At 40.4% G+C, this 17,512-nt stretch overlaps 1 pseudogene; it reads left to right on the plus strand.

Moving 5' to 3' along the window:
* The first annotated feature begins 699 nt into the window (after window positions 1-699).
* Window positions 700-9,899, plus strand: LOC141494029 (chemokine XC receptor 1-like; annotated as a pseudogene).
* Window positions 9,900-17,512: the final 7,613 nt, after the last annotated feature.

Here is a 17,512-nt window from a genome sequence, read left to right on the forward strand (position 1 = left end):
AAGAGGAGGGATGGGGGTCCTCCCCAAAATGATGAACCCTCATTCATGGACAAAAGATGTGAAGCATTCACAATCCAGCACAGGGACCCAGATGAGCAGGAGAGGTAAAATGGAATGAAAAACATATTAGAATGCAAAAACCAGCTGTTAGAGTTATTGAATATATGTGTGTGGTGTAGTCAAATAAGTAAAGAAATTATAGTTATGCACACAGCTGTCAAGAGAAATAACAGTGTAACATATAAAAAAGTTAAGTAGGAAGAACAGTTGAAGTCTCCCAGGCTTGTCCTGATTCTTGGGAATGCTGTCTACACCTCTGGTGTCACCTTTTTCTGATCCCTTCAGAGTTGTAGGGCAGAGTCTCCAAGAAGTTCTGATGTTACTTGGGGTTGGGGGCAATTTTTCAAGTCTGACAGATGCATCCATGCATCTGTTCCCCAAAGCATGACAGCAGTGGGGGGAGAACACTTGGAAAGGTCCCTTCCGGAGGGGCTCTAAGGAGTGTTTTCTCAGATGTCACTTCCAGAAAACCCAATCACCAGGGGAAATAAGAGAGGCAGATGTAAGAATTGAGATTGAGAGACAGGGTCCTGGCCTTGGTGAATCTGTTGAGTAACCTTAACATAGTATTCTTGGAGACAATGAGATGCCAGAGGAGAAATATCAACAAGGGTGAGGGGCATTGGTCTACCCATAATTATGTCGTATGAGGAGAGTTTGGTTTTGCCCACAGGACAGGACCAGAGGGTGCTGGGCAATGGAGCACTGCCATCAGGAGGCTTTGAAAGCAGAAGTGAGTGTCCCTAACAACCCTTTCAGCAGTCCATTCACTGTCTCATCAGCCCCAAGGACTGGGGAAGTGTTGATGAATTCCCCAAGTTTCCAAGATTGCTTCAAGCCCTTGACCTGTAAAACCAATGTAGTTCCCATGGAACTCCTCAATAAGGAATGATCCATTCACATTCAATTTTCCCTAACTACTCCAGTGGTTGCTGTTTTACAGGGAAAAGCTACCCAACCAGAAAACATACAGACCATAATAACTAACATATACTTATAATCCTTTGTGTGGGGGATAGCTGGATGAAAACAATGTGCCAGATCTCAAATGGGGAGGAGAGGGGAGTAGAAAATAGCCTGGGGGAGGGTTGAGAAGCTTGGAAGGATGTTACAGAGGACAGGTCTGACATCTGGGTACCACTTCCTCAACTGCTTTCTTTGCTATTCCCCACCAATGTTGTGAAACAAGTTTAAAAAGCTTATCACCACCCTAATGACTCAAATGATGCAAATGCATTTGTATTGGTTAATGTAGCTGATGGGAGAGGACAACTCACAGTCCAAAATTCTGTTTCTGGGTCTTGGGCACTCGTAAAGAAGGAAGTTACTGCTTTCTTTGGGGCTTATAGACAGTGGATTTCAGAGGTGAAGTCATGAGAAAATGAATAAAATAACAACACTGACTTGTTTAGGCAATAGCAAACATTCCAACCACCTTGAGACTTTCTTACTCTTTTTAATGGATTGCCTAGCAAAGATTAAGACTCCTTTTTGCTTCTACAATATCCCCAAATCATGCACAACCCCAAAGGCATACCTACTATTTGTATAAATGCTAATTTTCAGTCCTTTCTCTAGTTCACAAATCCTATCTATTGCTGCCCACTTGACCTACTGGGCTGAGTGACCAGAGAGCTACTGACCAGATTCCAGTAGTGGTGCCATAACCGGAAATCACTTGTCCCTCAGAGTTCCTAAGACAGGAGCCATCTGAGAACAGTACAGATAGCACCAGGGATGGGTCCATTCTAAGTGATCCAGAATGGTGATGCAGTCAAGGCCAAGAGGATCAGATTCATGGTCACTACTCACAGGCTGTTTCCAGACAAGGAGCAATCTCCAGAAACTCAGTAGAGTCAGGTACATTAAGACTTTTGATGGTGACATGGGGGTGTGTCAGTATTAGAAATAATCAAGACAAAAAAGTTATTTCTTACCAAAATGACCACGTGCTCACCGGTGAAGTCAGGAAGAAGGTTTTTATTCATACAGTCTTGCAAGAGAGGGTTTCGATCCATAGACAGATACAATTTGGAGCCTGCAGGCTCATCTCTTTTATCCTATCCCAAACGTAAGTCACCTGTTTCCCCGTTGGCTAAGTAGTCCAGAGTTTACAACTCTATCCAATATGCCTGGTATGATTTTTCTCATTAATCGTATACAAATCTCATTCTTTGACAAATTAATTTCATTTCCCAGAATATCTTTTAGGGTTATTGTTAAAAAAAAAAACCTTTGGGGGTGGCTAGGTGGCATAGTGGATAAAGCACCGGCCCTGGAGTCAGAAGGACCTGGGTTCAAATCCAGTCTCAGACACTTAGGTAATTACCTAGCTGTGTGGCCTTGGGCAAGTCACTTAACCCCGTTTGCCTTGCCAAAAAAAAACCCCTAAAATAAAAACCTTTGATTTAATATTTTTGGAAAAGAAAAATAACCCAATTCCTCCCATTTCTTGATCATGAAACAGAGAGAAGGGGAGACGGAAAGCAGTAAGATGCTTTGGAAATGAGAAATGGGAATGGGATTGACCAATCAGGACACAGAGATAAGACAACAAGCAGACCCAGCAGAGACAGCACTCAATTCTGCCTTTATCACAAAGAACACACAATTGAAACACCTACAAAACACAGAAAACTGAGTCTGAGCACCTCAAAACAAATTCCTTGGGAATAACGTTCACCTATGGGTTCAGTAAGATCCTAGAGAATAAAACGTCACAGATAAACTAACTTTTTTGTTATTTCATTTCAACATTAAAAAAAAAATTAAGGTTTACAGGGTCAATGTAAAAAGAAAAATTCCCTTACATTTAGAGTTTCCCAGAAGTGTAATACGGTACCTTGGGAAACGGAAGAGGCCCTCTCCATGGGAGCCTGCGAGGGCAGATTTTAGGTCCGACCTCTGAAGGATATTGTAGATGACATCTTGCTCAGGTATCCTAGATCATCCACTAGATACTCGATCTTTCGGTGCTGAGATCCTGTGATTCCGACTCTCCTCAGAGAACTTGGAGCCACGCCTAAGAAATGGAGGAAAGGAATTTTTTTTTTTTGGCAAAAATCATCAAAACTGCTCTAAGAGCAGAAGCTGTGCTGCAAGCTGGGGGAGAGAGACAATGTGTAAATAAGATATGCCTCTTTCTCTAAAAGGTCTTAGAGTGTACTTAATTCTCTCCATGGATTAGCCCAGGTTGGAGAACAAAAGTGTCTCACAGCCTCATGGACTTCAGAGCCTTTGCAGTATAACCTATAAACTAGAACATTAAAAAAAGATGTTCCATCCTCACCATAAGTTTTCTTTCCTCTCTGGGAACATTCTGAGTTCCTTCAACTAATTTTGAAAGGGCACAATCTCAAGACTTCTGGGTCTTTTCTGGGTACCTTCCTCCACATTCTCCAGCTCATCAGTGCCCTTCTATCAGGGTTCCCAGAGCTAAATTCAATCCTCCAGATGTTTGTTATACATGATTGCTTGCATCTTGTCTCCCCCCTTCAATTGTGAGTTCCTGGGGGCAGAGAGTGTCCTTTTCTTTTTATTTCTTAGTAGTCAGCTCGATGACTTAATGAGTTTTATTGACTGGCTGGTTGACTGAGACATGACCAGGCCAGAGCAAAGTACAGCAGGAGGACTAGCTCTCTCTTAATTCTGGATTCCACCCCTCTCCCTCTCTTAATACAACCTGATTTCATATCAATGGGGGAGGGTCACATCAATTCCCTCCCAAGCTTTAGCTTCCCCCTGCCTCCAACCCAATGATATGGAGCATCGTTGACAAAGAAAACACCCCCTTCATCTTGTCATATTGAGAAATTATCGATTTCCAAACATTGATTGTTTCCCCACCTGAGGGAGGGGCAGGTATTCTCACCTCCACTGGGGATGCATTCTTAGGAGTGTGAGAAAAGAAAATTACCAACTATTTCCAAGTCTGACTCCCATAATAACTTGATTTCAACAAAAACAAATTTTATATCAGTCAATAAAAAAGCAAGACGAACGGCAATTTTTCTCAGACGGTAAATGCAGCATAGGTAGGAATAGGGTAGATGAGAAAGAGGTCAAATTTGAGTTGGTGCTTGAACAATCTCAGCATAGGGGAGAGTGATCAAAAGTGGAAGAAGTGCTCATGATTGGCAAAATACTTTGTTGTCCTTTGTGATGTGGGGATGGCTCTCCTTAATCAGGGAGTAAATTTGTGAGTGACATGGATCCTTATGTGGAGAGTAGGTTGACTTGAAGGAGGAAGACAGTAAAATCCAGCCTCAGACAATTAGATCTGTGGCACTAGACAGGGACTTAACCTTAATTTGCCTCAGTCTCCTCAACTGTAAAATGGGTATAACAATAGCACTTATTTCCCAGAGTTGTCATGAGGATCAAATGTGATATCATTCATCATAAAGCATTTAACACAGGCTGTGGCATACAGAAGGCTTATTTCCTTTCCTCTTTGGTTACCCCTTTGGCATACCAATTGGAGTATACCTGGAGTCAAGTGCTAAATCACTCCCCAAGCACCACCCCTTGTCCTTGGCCCTTGTCCTATCCATTTTGGAAATGCATTTAAGCAAGGTCTTCCAGAAGAAGAGAGCTCTCTCTCTCTCTCTCTCTCTCTCTCTCTCTCTCTCTCTCTCTCTCTCTCTATCTCCCTCTCTCCCTCTCTCCCTCTCCCTCTCTCCCTCTCTCCCTCTCCCTCTCTCCCTCTCTCCTTCTCTCCCTCTCTCCCTCTCTCCCTCTCTCCCTCTCTCCCTCTCTCCCTCTCCCTCTCTCCCTCTCTCCCTCTCTCCCTCTCTCCCTCTCTCCCTCTCTCCCTCTCTCCCTCTCTCCCTCTCTTTTCTTCTTTCCAGGATGGCCACTCTCTCCAAACCAGAACTACATGCTCCCAGCCTAGGCCACTGAAAAACTATGGCCTCTGCTCCATGAGTCTGGACTCACAGGAATCCAAATCCAGGCTCTTATGGCTGTTTTCCTTTCTTCTCTTTCCCCTAGGCATTCTTGCCTAGAATTTTGTTATTAAACCTGTTCTCAAGCAGCATTATTGCCTATCCAAGATAAAAGTTTAATATGTGAACTTTGCTGGCTTTTAAAATAAAAATCCTGAACTTTTCTACCTCCAGGCTAGTGTGAGTTTTTTTTCATTTTCAAGAATTTTCATTATGAGGGCACCACAAATATATCCTACATCATCTGTACTCATTGGGCTGGGTCCTTCTGCTTGATTCAAATTGTAAGCAAACTTACTGTGTCAAAAAGTTAGGCTGCCAACCCTTGTTTCCACCAGAACTCACTTTTTGCCATACAAGGAGGCTAGTCTGGAGGTGACTGTACTTGATTCAGCATTGGAACTTCAGTTCCAGGATCCTTCTTTGGAACTCCAATTGTTTTTGGAAAACCACTGTTCTGTTGCAACTTTGGCATGTTTATGCTGCTCTATTTTCTCTCTGAGGTCCTCTTTTGACTTCTTGGTGGAGGAAATTTAGAGAACTTGGAATTTTCTGACATACTCCACTATCTTCCCAGAATTCTCTCCCTTAATTTTATTTCTTTAGATATCAACCCTTCATGTTCAACTCATTCTTATGCCCTCTTTCTAAAGAGACTGTTTCTGATTATCCTAATACTGAGGAAGTTCTTATAAGTTATAAATATCATCTTCCCATGTAAGAATATAAACAGTTTTATTCTTAGTAAGTCACATAGACATAGACACACATGCATACATGGGGCAAACATCTTTGTGTCAAAGTTCATGTTCCGTTGCCATGACCCTGGAGATCCACAGCATCACTTTTTATAACAGATGAAGTGTCAGAGGAAGATTTAGTACAGTCTAACCTTTGGGGGGTGTCCTGAGAGGGGCTTGTTCCTGGTTCTCACCTAGATCACAGTCCTCTAGGTTTGTCACCTCTGTAGTGATAGAAAGATGAATTTTTCATGGCAGTAAGTAGCTTTTTGGCATCATCCAAAAAACTGTATGATTTATCAAATGACTTCAACTCTGTTTTCTTCTCCTATTTAGTTCTTGGTTCCATGGGGATCATCATTCTAGAATGGGAAGAGACTTCAGAGACTATCTCATTCATCTTATTTTACAGATGATGAAATAAGTCTCTGAGACCAGATTTTAATTCAGGATTTCCTCACTCTTAAGTCCTAGCATGGTCAATGTGGCAGGTGCTGAGGCCGTAAAGAAGCAAACCAAAATTTCCTTATCTTCAAGGGGCTTGAGTTCTACTGGGATGCAGATGAAAGGAGTATAAGGACTAAGTGATGATGATGATGATGATGATGATATTTGTCCTTTTTTTTTTAGAAAGATTTTATTTATTTTGAGTTTTACAATTTTTCCCCTAATCTTGCTTCCTCCCCCCATCCCCACAGAAGGCAGTCTATTAGTCTTTACATTATTTCCATGGTATACATTGATCTAAGTTGAATGTGATGAAAGAGAAATCCTATCCTTAAGGAAGAAAAATAAAGTATAAGAGATAAGAACATTACATAATAAGGTAATGTTTTTTTGTTCTAAATTAAAGGTAATAATCCTTGGTCTTTTTGCAAATTCCACAATTGTTTCTCGGGATACAAATGGTATTCTTCATCACAGATAGCCTAAAATTGTCCTAGATTATTGCACTGATGGAATGAGCAAGTCCATCAAGGTTGATCATCACCCCCATGTTGCTGTTAGGTTGTACAATGTTCTTCTGGTTCTGCTCATCTTGTTCAGCATCAGTTCATGCAAATCCCTCCAGGCTTCCCTGAATTCCCATCCCTCCTGGTTTCTAATAGAACAATAGTGTTCCATGACATACATATACCACAGTTGATTAAGCCATTCCCCAATTGAATTGTCCTTCATTCTTGAAGAAGACCATGACATCAGGGCAAGTGATGTCATGACAAACATATGAATTGGACTGGAGTGTGGCTAAGTGATAGTGTTAGGAAAGCGAAATGCAGGTCACCTCCCTCATAGCTCCATCCTGGCCTTTAGTATTGCTAAGTTACTCTTTGAGGCTTACTATCAAAACTGCAAGGAGGCTTCATGGAGAAATGCTCTCATTGGAAGCAGGAAGGTCTGAGTACAAATTCAATCTCAGAAACTCCACCTGGGTGACAGGTGGGAAAGTCATTGACCTCTCTTAGCCTCAGTCCCCTCTCCAGTAAAATGTGCATACTACCAGCCCTCAAGCGATGGATTGTTGTGAGAGTCAAATGAGTTAATCTAGACTAACCATATCAGTTGACAGAAGAATGAAATGGAGGTCCAGATAAATTGAAGTAACTTCTCCAAAATCACACAGTGAGTTTGAGTCAGAACCCAATCCTTGGTGCCAAATACATTGGTTCTTTTACTTTTAAATTCCACTATCTAGGAAAGACTATCAGCATTCGAGCAGCAGTGGAAATAAAGTCGATTGAGTTAACCACAAAGTACCGGTGAAGACTTTGAAAGTCATTGGTGGGGAAGCTAGGTGATGCAGTGGATAGAGCACCAGCCCTGGAGTCAGGAGTACCTGGGTTCAAGTCCCGCCTCAGACACTTAATAATTACCTAGCTGGGTGGCCTTGGGCAAGCTACTTAACCCCATTGCCTTGCAAAAAAAAAAAAAAGCCAAACCTAAAAAAAAAAAAGAAAGTCATTGGTGAAAGAACTGACCATTACTGCTTCAGGGAAGGAGAAGGCAAGCTATCAATACTCTCATTATACTATAACTTATTTTATTTTTGTCTTAGACAAAAGTTTTTCCTTCTCTTCTGGGACCTAGAGGAATTCATTTGGCCATAAGAAGGACTATGCCTTTCAGGGTTTGAGAGGTAGGTATGTTCTGTCTATTTTATTGCTTTGAGAATTAACACTGTATTTTGAATTCTATTCAAAGACACAGAATCCAAAATCTCTGTCATTGTCGACAGGCATGGAGCAGTCTATAATCTAATTCTCTTCAAACTCTATAAGTAGTAGTGTGCTTTCGCTAGAAATGTTTCCTTGCTCTATCTACTATCTATGAGTTTAGGTGGCCATTCAAAAGTTTGGGAGGCCAGATAACTAGCTCTCAGGAATGGTAGGAGAAGAAATCTCTTCCCATGGCAGAGATTTCCTCTTGGATGCCTTATCCTGGTGGCCTGGTGATGACTCTAGGCTCTTTGGAGACTATGTCAGTGGGCTGCAAGTTCTGGCTGGAGAGGCTTCCTGGACTATTGGAATGAGAGGGTATATGTCCATTATCGCAAATGAGCAGAATGAAATTTTGATCACTAGGCTAGTTGCAGGGCAACATAGTAATTTTACAAACCCTCTCTGGTAAGGCATAGATGACTGTATTCTCTGAATGGAGAAAGTTCCTAAATGGATTATTGAAGTAAGTCAATTAGAGAAGATAATCTGTAAGATTCTCCTTTAACTCTAAATTTCTATTTTTTCAAATTTTTATTGATAACTTTTGGTTCTTACCACTTTCATTTCCTAGTATATGCCTCCCCGCTCTCCTATCTGGAGAGCTATCCCTTGTAACAAAGAACAAAAAAAATGAGAAGGGAAAAGAGTTCAGCCAAATTCAGCAACTCCTTCAAGTTAAACAATATAACCTGTGTTCCACCTACTTAGGACCTATTCCTCTGATTCCCACCCCCCCTCCCCACCACTTTTCTAAAGAAGGGAGAGAAATACATTCCCATGTCTCTTCTGGGTCAAACTTACTGGTCAACCCTAAATTTCTGTGATTCTGTGATTCTCTCTGCTATTAATGTTTCTGTTTTCCACCCAGATGGACCACATCTGTCACATCTGACTACAGCTACAGCTTCACTGTCCTCATGTGTGAGAACCAAGATAATGTTGAATCAGTAACCCTGAACCAACTAGTCTTCTACTCCTTTGTGCTTGTCCCAAGTCTTGTTGGAAACAGTGGAGAGCTGTGGGTCCTGGTGAAGGATGAAAGGCTGGAATCCCTCATCAACACCTTCATCCTTAGCCTCTGTCTATCTGACCTGGTCATCTCTCATCTTCTACCCGTCTTGATTGTGGTCCACCTCTATGGCTGGATTTTTCCAGAGTTCTTCTGTTAACTACTTACTATGCTTTTCCATATCAGTGAATATAGCAGTATTATTTTCCTGATGGTGATGATAGTCCATCAGTACCTGTCTGTGGTGCATCACTTAGCAAACCTGAGCAATTTCTCCTACCTCAGCAGAGCCAGGATCATCTTGGGCATCTGGGTGCTTAGCATCATGGCATCTATTCCTGATCTCATTTTCCACCCAACAGGTGGTTCTGTTACCCTTCTGAGCTGCCCATCTATGAGCAGGACCTCTTCCTCCTCTCCATGGTGATTGTTCTTTTTTGCTCCATTCAGACCCTCAGGATCCTGTGTCAGTTCCACTCCAGGAAATGGCCATAGTCAGTTCAGCTCACCTTCATTACTTTCTTATCAGGACCCCCTATAATATGCTCATGTTCCTGAAGATACTGGTGTAGCTCCAGGTGATCCAGAGCTGTGAAGTCATCAAGAGGCTGTCACACATGTTAGAATCTGCAAGGGGACTGCCTTCTCCCACTCCTGTTTCAACCCTATGCTCCATATATTTGTGGAAATCAAGATCCCCCTGAAGTGCTCTGCTTACAGGTCTGGCCCTAGCAGTGGAGCCTTAGCCCATCACCCTGCTCTCTCTAGGGGTCTTCCCTATGATGATGCCTTCTTCCAGGAAAAAAAGTATCCCATTGGCATCCCCTTGGCCAGAAAAAGAGAGAAGGAAGCTTATGGATTAGGACAGGATTTTCATTTCTGGGGGCTGGGGGATAGAGATGACAAAATAAGATGGAGTTTTTAGTTTGTTAATGTTCCTTATGTTGTGATTCTGTGGAAAGCTTACAAAAGGATGAATGTTGAATGCTATCTTTGCATGTATTTGGCAAAAATAAATTAAAAACATGTTAAACAAAATTGTATATATATAATACCTATATCAAAATGCCCACTGTCATTGGAAGGTGGCAGAGAAGGCAGGGTGATAGAAAAATGTGGATCTCAAAACCTTGCAAAAGGATGAATGCTGAAAGAAGATTCCATGGGGAGTAATTTGATCATTAGGCTAATCATTGTTTCATTATCATCAAGGAAAATGCCTCATAGAGACTCTATTTAGGTGTTTCTTTTAGGAGAAATAAGGAGTTAAGGAAAAGGGAAGCTGCTTTCTTTTTCTACTTATCAGACCTAAGTCCATATCTTAGACACACTACCTCAGACTTCACTCTTTGCTCATTTCTCCTCCTAGACTCTCCCTCTCCCCTCCCCGTAAGGCTGAGAAGCCTACTATGACCTTTCTGAGCACTCCCTAGCTTTGGATGACCTATAGACCCAAGTCCATTCCAGGGCTTGTATTCATAACTATTGCAGCTTGGTCAAACCAGCTAGAGCAGAAGTTAGTAGCTTGAGGTTCAAGGATCAATTTCAGAAGGTTCATGAATTCAGATGGAAAAATTTCCATCTTTTCTTCCACTAACTTCAAATTGAAATATAACATTTCCTCCGATTATGAACATAAGGAACCGTGATTCTGGAAAGGGGACCTTGGGCTTCACCAGATGGTAAAGGTCAGTCAACAACCATGCATTAAGTGTCTACTGTGTGGGTGAAAGGCACTGTGATAAGTTCTGGGAAGACCTAGAAAGGCAAATGACAATCCTTATTCTCAAGGAATTTATAATGGAGTAAGGTCACACACACAGAGACACAGAGACACATACAAACTCACAGAAAGACATATACGTAGACCCAAACAAAGAGAAACACAGACACCAACACTGACAAAGATGCAGTTAGACACACACACACACACACACACACACACACACAAAACTGGTTAAGCATGTTGATGCCAAAGCTCATGCTCTTTTGACATGGTCCTGGAGATTAGCAGCATCACTTTTGACAGTCCAATGAAGTGTCAGTTGAAGATTTAGTGCAGTTTCTCCCATTTGTTGTAATTTCATCTCCACTAATGTATGCCTTCTACTTTGGCCTACAAAGTTGCCAGGATCCTAAGAGAAGATAGCACTTCACTTAGGGACTTGCTCCTGGTTCTCACCAAGATCGTGGTCCTCCAGGATTATCACCTCTGAGGCCTTAGAAGAAGATTGTTGTTGCTGCTACAAAGATGGGTTTATCTTGGCATCAGGCACCCATTTGACATCATTAAAAAAACTGCACAATTTATCAAATGACCTCAAGTCCTGTTTTTTTCTTCTATTCAATTCTTGGTCCATGGAGGTCTTCATTCCAGAGTAGTGAGGGGCTTCAAAGCCTATCTAGTCCATGTCATTTTACAAATGAGACCTGGCTGCTTTCTCTATTGATGCAGTTGCCCTGGCCTCCTCAGAGGTCACAGCTCCCATAAATCCTTAAAGGACAGACAGTCCTTAGCACTAAAGGTCTTGGCATTGTCAAAAGGTTCAGCAGCAGAAACTAGTACAATTTTATGCAAAAACAGCATGAGTGAAGATGCATTGCAGTGAACTTTGATGTTACATCTTAAGGACCACTGGATCCTCATCTATCTTGAGGCTGAAACTTCCTATCTATGGTGCCTCCCCCCATTAGAATATAAACTCTGTGAGAGAAGGAATTGTTTTTTCTTTGTATCCACAGTATTTATCAGTGTTCTACACACAATAGGGGCTTAATAAATGTTTGTTCATTCTATTTTTATTAGTTAATGAAATATTTTCCACATGGTGGTTGATGGCTGGCTCTTTCTTCTTTAGAAAATGACTTGTTCATATCCTTTGATCATTTATTTGTTTATTTTAGGCTTTTGCAAGGCAAATGAGCCGCCCCGATCATTTATTTGTTGAAAAACAGTTCTTGCTTTTATGCATTTGAATCTTTTCCCTTGTTTTAAATATGAGACCTCCATCAGAGAAACTTGATACAAAGATTCCCTTTTCCCTTATTAATGGTTTCCCTATTAATTTTACCAATATTGGCTTTGTTTGTGTAGAAGCTTTTCAGTGATTAGAAAAAAAATTTTATTTTATTTCAGCTGTGAATTTCTGTCCTGCTCATGGCTGGCTTGTGGTCTCCTATCTAATGTTAAAGAAATCAAAACAGTAGGGCAGCTAGGTGGCACAGTGGATAGAGAAACAGCTCTGGAGTCAGGAGGACCTGAGTTCAAATCCAACTTCAGACTCTCAATAATTACCTAGCTGTGTGACCTTGGGCAAGGCATTGCTTTGAAAATACAAAACAAAAACAACCAAGTCCGAACAGCAAGGGTGCCTATCTCTTCTAGAACTTTCTAGAACTTTCCCATCAGAGTGTTTCCCACTCCTCTCCCAGGGAATGCAGATTTCAAGTGCCTGTGGAGCGTCTCTGGCCAGAAAGCTAGCAGACTTACAGTATGATTATCAATGTCTATATGCTTTCCTGGCAGAGGAATTGCTTAGGGCTGCCATTGTTTTGCATGTTTGTGTACTGGACGATGGAATTAACTGCTGTTTTTCTTTGAATATCTTGGTCATAATGCAGTCTGATGCTTCTTTTAGATTTTTGTTGGAAAAATATGGGAGAGCTGGGTTCATGTATAATCTAAATTGTAACCAACTTCATAGAAAATCCAGATGAAAGCAGAGTGATAGAAAACAAGACAGGCAAGAATTTTCAGGAGGAAGTGATGGAAAACAGTATTTAAAAAATTGCAGAGACACCAAGAGGAATTAGAACAAAGGTTATTCGAATGGAAAAATAGAATCATTGATAAACTTGCTGTTTCTGAAGCTATTGAGTGGGAGGGAGGTGCGGTGGCAGCAGGGTGTAGAGCTAATTTCTCAAGGAGTTTGCTCAGGAAAGATGAGACATCAGCCTTATGAGACATATAAAGAGATGGTGGTATAGAGTTAAGAGAATTTTGCTTTTTTTTTTTGTCTGCTTTGGAGAAAAAAAAACTTATTCATTTTTGAATGCTAGTAGGAATGAATCCAATAATGAAAGAGAGAGATTGAAGATGGAAGAGAGTGGGAATTGTTCAAAGGGAAGATTTCTGGAGATGATGGGACAGGATGGGCAGAGATTGAAGGTTTGACTGTGGTAGAGAGAAGTGCCATCTCAGAGACTAGAATGAAAAGAGTCAATTATTCAATAAACATTTATTAAATTCTTACTAAGTGCCAGTCATTGTGCTCCTCTGAAGGGGCAAAGAAAGGTTTTTTAAAAAAGAAAAACCTATCCCTGCCCTCAAGGAACTTCTAGTTGAATGGGAAAGACATGAGGAGAGGATAAATAAAAATGAAGATAAGTTTTGAAGTAAAGAGATGGGGAGATGGATGAACTCATAATGGAAGACTGGACTTTCTCAGATATGTAGAAAGCAAAGCCATCTGTCAGGAGAGGAAATAATTAGGGATGACATAAAAGGTTTGGTGATGGGAAAGGCTTCCAAAAGCCAGCCACATCAGGGAGCAAATAAAGTCAAAATAGAGAAAAATAAAGAATTGCTGCAAAGCAAAGAGGACCTAATTGTGTCAAAACAGATCCAAGGGACATTCACAAGCATGGGGGGGAGGGGTCAGTACAGAGAAGGCAGGTGACAAGGGTGATCCAATGATAAAGATTTACAGGACCTGAAAGTTGCTAGTATGTGACATAACTTTATTAGTAATTTTCAATATCTGCCATTCTCATAAGAGTAGTTTGGACCAAGTCAAGTGAATTCCAATTCTCTGTCAAATCCATCCTTCCTTTTGGCTACAAAATCAAATTTTCAGCCCCTCCTAAGCTAACTTTTCCCTAATGGATCTCTCCCAGACATCATCTTATCATTACTATTGCCATTTCTGGAGTCACTTTTTGTTTGCAGGCTGTTTCTATTCAAATCAGACTGTCTATCCACAGTTTCCCATTCTCTCAGAACTGAAACAGCTCAAAGGAAACATGATGTATATAGTTTTATATAGGTATATAGAGTATCCACTCCAGTTCTTCTCCTACTGAAGGCAAGAGATTCTGAATTCAAATACTAAATCTTCTACTTACAAGACTGCATGACTTTCAGTCATTTAATCTCTGAACTTCCTTAACTGCAAACTGAGAAAATTAGAAGAGAGAACCTCTAAGTTTCCTTCTATCTCTGAATCAATGGTTCTCTTCCACTTTAAGTCTGTAATTGTAATATGCCTTCCTTCTGCCACTTATACCTCAGGGACAGCTAGGGGTACAGTGGGTAGAGCCCTGGGCCTGGCCTCAGAAAGACCTGAGTTCAAGATCTACCTTAGATACTTAGCAACTACATGACCCTGGGGATATCCTATAATCATTGCCTACCTCAATTGTGAATAATAGATTTACAGTTTCATGTACAATCATTCTTAAAAATTTGATTATGACGTAGAAATGTTTATTTTATCCACAAATTAAAAATAAAAAAAGAAATAAATAAAATGGGGGTGATAATAACAGTACCCATCTTGTTGCAGAGTTCAAATGAGATTTTTTAAAGCATTTGGCATAATGGCTGATACATAATTAGTAATTAATAAATATTTGTTTCCTTCCTGATGCTTGCAAAGATTGGGATTGTAGGATTAAGATGACTGAAACTTTATAATTGACAATTTGGTTGAAAAACATTTTTGGATAGAAAAAGGGAAGGAAATGGCAAGAGTTTGTCGAAGCAGGTGGGCACTATTAAAAGTCTATCATAGGGGGCGGCTAGGTGGCGTAGTGGATAAAGCACCGGCCTTGGAGTCAGGAGTACCTGGGTTCAAATCCGGTCTCAGACACTTAATAATTACCTAGCTGTGTGGCCTTGGGCAAGCTACTTAACCCCATTTGCCTTGCAAAAACCTAAAAAAAACCCCATCTATCATAAAATGCAGGACCAGAGTGATAAGGCTGTGGAAGAAAAGGTGAATTTGGGGAAAGAATTAACTGAATTTCAAAGTAAATTGTCTATGCTACAATGTCAGAATTTTATTTTAGGAGATCAGGTAGCTGAAAAAAGCCACCACTAAAATGGGACAGTTTAAATATAGGAAGACAAAAGGGAAGGATAATTTAAAAAAAAAAAAAGTACTTGCAGTTACTGCTTTGGCCATGGCTAACTGAGGCCCAGACTTGGAGAATGGAGACATTTGGGATGATATTGAGGATGAAACTACTTTAGATGCTGAAGCACGTAAAGATCATGAGAAAAAGTACTCTGAGGATGAGGTTGGTTCTTGTCCTCTGTTATCAAAGAAGACCAAAATGACAGCAGTATGTTTGAGACGAATTAAAGCGTGTCTGACTGTGACTGATAAGACCAATATGTGCTCTGAAGGCTCTATCACAAATAGTCCATGTGAACACCTGGAGTGGATACTCTATATACCTATATAAACTTATATACATCATGTTTCCTTTGAGCTGTTTCAGTTCTGAGAGAATGGAAAACTGTGGATAGACAGTCTGATTTGAATAGAAACAGCCTGCAAACAAAAAGTGACTCCAGAAATGGCAATAGTAATGATAAGACGATGTCTGGGAGAGATCCATTTACTGTTTGTTTAAAGGCTGGGGTAAGCAAGGACAAAATTGATGGGGTGCCTATGCAGGAGCTACATGCAATGTATAAGGAACAAGGTGGAGGAGATAGCTAAAAACAGAGAAGTAAAGGTAACTTTTGGTTCCCCTTCTCTATACCCATCTTTGGAACATTTCAAGGGAGACTAGGATGCTGGCCAAGCCTCAGTGCAAATCTAAGAAGTAAGGAGATATGATTATAGATCTCATATTAGACTTGTTATATATTGGAAGAATGGCTCAACCACCCCAATTAGGACTTTGATTGTCACTGGGGCAGAGGCCTCTGTGAGATATATATACATATATATATATGTGTGTGTGTGTATATATACACATATATATATCATATGTATATCATATATATCATATGTATATCATATATATCATATTTGGAACCCCATAAAAATTAAGAAAGGAATCCCTATTACTATGACTGGTTTGGTAGAAAAGAAATGCCTAACAAACAGGTGAGATTGGTAATGAAGATTGAACAAATGCCTAAAAGACAATATTCTGTAGTCATTGCTCCTAGTCCTGAGTATATAATTGGTCTCTCTATATATATTGCAGGGGATGACATTACTTTGCCTGAAGGAAAAATACCAGTTTGCAGTTAGGAAATTTGATGTGAAAGCAGTACTAGTAGGTAAAGTTCATATACTCCCTGTTACCTTACCCCAACCATCTATAGTTATTACCCTGAAACAATACAGAATACCAGGGGGGCAAGAGGAAATCATTCCTACTATTTAATAGAATGTAGAAGCAGGAGTTTTTATTTTCACTACCACAGAATGGAATAACTCAGTGTGGCCAGTTAAGAAATCTGATGGCACCTGGAGAATGATAGTGGACCATAGGCAATCAAAATCACTCCACTTTTATTTGTTTTTGTCCCAGACACTATCACCCTGATAGAAAAGATACAGCCCTATGTGGCTCAGGGGTATGCAGTCAGAGATTTAGCTAAGGCATTCTTTACCATCCCCATTAGCCCCCCACAATGGGATCAGTTGGCATTCACTTGGCAGGGGCAGCAATATATTTTTACTAGGTTGCCACAGGGATATTGGCATAGTCCCAATATGTGTGGCAGAGTAGTGGCAGAACATTTGGGTGAATTGAAGTTTATAAATATTCAATTTAACACATTATATTGATGATATTGTGATACAGGGAACAGAACAAAAGGATGTAGAGAACAGAAATTGCTAAAACATATGAAAATGAAATGTTGGGAAATAAATCCTAATAAGATAAGGGGATCTTCACAATCTGTAAAATTTCTAGGTATCCCATGGAACAAATTTTACCTAAGGCAAAGCAAAAGATTTTGGATTTTGTTATACCTTCCATCAAAAAGAAAGCCCAATGATTCATTGGATTGTTTGGGTACTGGAGGGCTCATATTTCACATTTAGGTCAAATTTTGAGACCCGTATACAAGGTCACTAGGAAAAAATTATGAATTTTCCTGGAGAGAAGAAGAGAATAAAGCCTTTGAGGAGGCCAAGACTGCCATCCAAACTGCTTTGGATTTATGGTCAATACAGAACAGTACTATGGAAGTACAGGTATCTACTCAGGATGGATATACTAACTGGAGCAAATGGCAAAAACAACAGGGAAAAAAATGTGCCATTAGGATTCTGGTCTAAGAAATTCCCTTCAACAGTAGAAAACTATACTCCTGTTGAACAACCATTGCTGGATGCATATTGGGCATTAGTAGAAACTGAATAGCTCACTTTAAATCATGAAGTTATATTAAGGCCCCAAACACCTATTATGTGCTGGATAATGGGGACTCTGGCCTCTCATAAGATAGGACATGCACAAGAGTTCAGTATAATTAAATGGACATGGTACATTTAGAACAGAGCT

The sequence above is a fragment of the Macrotis lagotis genome, chromosome 7 (genome assembly GCF_037893015.1).
Source record: "Macrotis lagotis isolate mMagLag1 chromosome 7, bilby.v1.9.chrom.fasta, whole genome shotgun sequence".
Classification (NCBI taxonomy): Eukaryota; Metazoa; Chordata; class Mammalia; order Peramelemorphia; family Peramelidae; genus Macrotis; species Macrotis lagotis.